We start from the raw sequence: 3,540 nt of genomic DNA on the forward strand, positions 1-3,540 counted from the left end.
GGGTGGACCAGCGACAGCTGGAAGATTTAATTGCTCCTCTCCACAGACCTGTTCGGCTCCCTCCCTCTCAGATCTGCATTTCAATATGAGAGCAGCAGTAAGTGGGATGCCGCTGGAAGGGGTTAGAATGATTAATCATTTAAAAAGCAAGATCTTAATTACAGGGTGCAATTTTTGCTATTTAAGGAGTCCATTAGTTTCCAGAAAGGAAAATATATATATATATACATTCATATATATATATACTGCAGGTTATTCTCCTTCTGAAGAAAATGGGAGGGGGGAGAAACCGGGGGGCCACAGCACCCAGGCTGGCGTGGCCGCCCCTGCCTGGGCGAGGGCGTTGGTGTGCGAGGATGGCGAGGGGGAGGTGGTGTCATTTGTTCCCCGAGTGATATTTTTGAAGGGTGCTGGCTGCGAGCGTTCGCCGCGCTCAACCACGCGTTGGCACAATCTGTGCCGGAGCAGGCAGACGGCTTGTGCTTGTGCTCAGCCTCCCCCGGCACGGCTCCTCCTCCGCCGGGAGCGCTCGGCCGCCCTCAGCACCGCTGACCCCTCGGCCGGAATAGCTCCCAGAGGATGTTTTGGGGGGTAATTGCCGTGATAACATCTTGTCTGCTGGGAGCCAGGTTGAGATCTCGGAAGGCTCATCCTGTCCGCGGCTGGGGTAGCTCCCATCGTCTGGGGGGGCTGTGGGCAGCAGTGCCACCCCCGATGGGTGACACGGGCTGTCGGGGCACGAGGGGACACCGGCTCAACTGGTGCCGGGACCGGCGGCTGCGGGCTCGGCCCCGTCTCACCCCGCGCCGCAGCCTGGAGGGAGGTGACGGGGGTTAATCGCCCACCGCCTCCCCTCTGACCCCTCTGTGGGTTTTTCTCTTGTATGGTCATTTAGCCGTCCCCTGACACAAAAGGGAGCGATTAAACACAGCTCAGGCCCTTCATGCTTTAGTGGATTAATTTGCTGATCCCCCACGGATTAAAGGTCTCGACAGGATCAGCGGGAGCAGCGGGGCAGACCCCGGCGGGAGGAGGCCAGTGATAGTCCTGGGCAAGCTCCAACCCGCAGCAATCCCCCTCTCCGGGGACCTCGCGGTGTCACCGAGCCATGTCAGGGTTCAAGGCATCGGAAGCTCGCCTAAATAGCGCATCCCCAGCGCTCCTGCTCGCTGTGCCGAGAGCCGAGCGAGGCAGAGCCGCCGCCGGCCCGCTCGCCCCGAGCAGCGGAGCCGGGCCCGGGCACCCGGCCAAGGCGAACGGGACAAGGGGAGCGGCTGCTCGGAGGGAAAGGGGGAGCAGCGCTGGTTTTGGGGGGCTGCACCCCAATGAGGGGGGAGCGTGGTTACCTCCCCCAGGCCTGCGGGAAGCAGAGATTGCATCTGCCTTTAATTACTCCCTCTCTACATATCAGATGCTCGTGCACCTTCTGCACATGAATGCTGATTAATTGCAGGGTTAGGCTCCGAGGCAGGCCGGACCACATTATTTCTGATGTTTGCTCTTTTCACGAGGAGAATAAATGCCATGAATCCACAGTAATCAGTGGCTTTTAGCTTGTCACTCTTATGACACTCTTTACTTAGACCAGGAAATGGCAAATGTGGTGGAAATAAGAACTTTATTATCTTTTTTTTTTTTTTTTCTCCCAAAAGGGAGGTGTCTGGTGAGGAGGGGGAAGAAGGTGGTAGGGGCATCTCGAGGGAGAGGGAGAAAGCAGCTCCATTTTCCCTGTGCTTGAGGAGCTGAGCTTCACCCTGTTCAGTGAGAGAGAGAGAAAAAGCAGCTGCATCTTCTTTGTGAAAGAAGGAGGTTCGGGTGGCACATCACTCTGGGGCTGTCCTGGAGCAGTGGTGGCATCCTGGGGACAGCAGGGCTGGAGGGCAGTGGGATCTCTCCTACCCTCCGTAGCATCTGTGGCCTTGCCTGAAACGCTGAGCTTGGGCGTGCACGGTAGAGCCGCATCCGGGCACTGGTACCCACGTGTGCTGCATCCAGCCCCTAGACATCCCTTAGCCTAACCGGAAAGGAACAGGGCTGGGGAGAAACCCAGAGGGATCATCGTACAAAGGTCTGGGTTGGAAAGGACCTTAAAGATCATCTAGTTCCAAACCACATCATTCCAAGGATCCTGAGTCTCCTGGCGGGGATGAGCTCTGGGGGGACAAGCAGCAGCACCCACAGCATCTCCCCACGCTCACCCTCTGCCTTCCCTCGCCGGCAGGCCCCGTTCTCCTCCCAGCAGAGCCCCATCGGCTCAGGTGGGAAACCCTTTCACCGCCTCCCTCAATGCCCTGCTACCGATCTCATTGCCACCGCTTAGCTCAGTGCGAGGGCAGCCCTCGCCTTTTCAGCAGCGAACATCTGGCGTGCGGCGGGCGCCTGGCCACGGCCCCGGCCCCCTCCCCGCGCCGCCCCGCCGGGCTCGCCCGCAATTAGGCAGCCCCGAGCCCCTGGCCGCGGCCCCGCTCAGGTGAGCGCCCCGTTCCGAGGATGGAGGTGTAATTAAGGTTAATCAGGGGGCCGGGGATCAGGGCGGTGGTGGGGAGACCCAGCGAGCCTAATGGCGGCCGTAATTAGGCAGCTGTGGAGAAGCGGTTAATGAAGACGGCAACCGTTAATAAAGCTCTTCCTGAGCAGCCTTCTGGCCCGGGTAATTGAGGGATTTGCAAGTGCCATCTCCCCCTTAACCCTGTAATGAGCAGACCCGTGGCAGCCCGCGTTAACCCTTCCGGGGACGGAGGCGGTGGCAGCGGGGCCGTGCCGGTGAGATGCGGGTTTGAGCATCTCCCCTCGCCGCCCGGTCCCCAGGGCTCCCCGTGCCCCGTGGCTTCCCCTGGAGCCCTTTGAGCCACGCTCAAAGAGGCTGGCAGAGACTTTTCTCGCAGATGCTGTGGTTTCCCACGCCTGCCTCGGCATTATGCAATCCCCCCCAGCCCTCACCGCCCCCCCGGCCCCACCACCCACCAGCGCCGGGATGTCATCATCAGCCCAGGCCCTGGGAACCCACATTGTTAGCTTAGTAAATAGAGAAATCCCCACTCAAGCATTGCAAATGAGGGCAGAGGGGGAGCCGGGGAACCGCGCCGGCGGGCCGCAGGGTCTCTCCCCTCTCTCTCTCTCTCTTTGAGTTGTCAGATGAATTCAGTGGTTAACAAAGAGCAAGGGAGGGAGCTGAGCTGCTGTCGCAGCTGGGCAGGGCGGTGAGAGGAGGCAGGACTGCAATGCCACCACTCCAGCGAGCAGCTCTGGCCCTGCAATACCTGCTGCAGGTGGGCAGGAGCCCGGAGTACCCGGAGCTGCCTCACCTGAGCATCAGTAACTCTGCACCCTGAGGCTTGCACTGCAGCAGGGGTGACAGCCAGGGAAAAAACAGGGAGGCTGAGGCCACATCCCATCCTTGCCTTGCTTCTCTGCTGCTGGTTGTACTGGCATGGATGCAATTCCCCAGGGAATCTTGGGACCTCTCTGAGGTATGGGGACCCACCACACCAAAATGCTTGTGAGCATCCTGAATGTGTCAGTAAGGAAGTGAGGCAGATC

The sequence above is a fragment of the Zonotrichia leucophrys genome, chromosome 10 (assembly GCF_028769735.1).
Source record: "Zonotrichia leucophrys gambelii isolate GWCS_2022_RI chromosome 10, RI_Zleu_2.0, whole genome shotgun sequence".
Lineage (NCBI taxonomy): Eukaryota > Metazoa > Chordata > Aves > Passeriformes > Passerellidae > Zonotrichia > Zonotrichia leucophrys.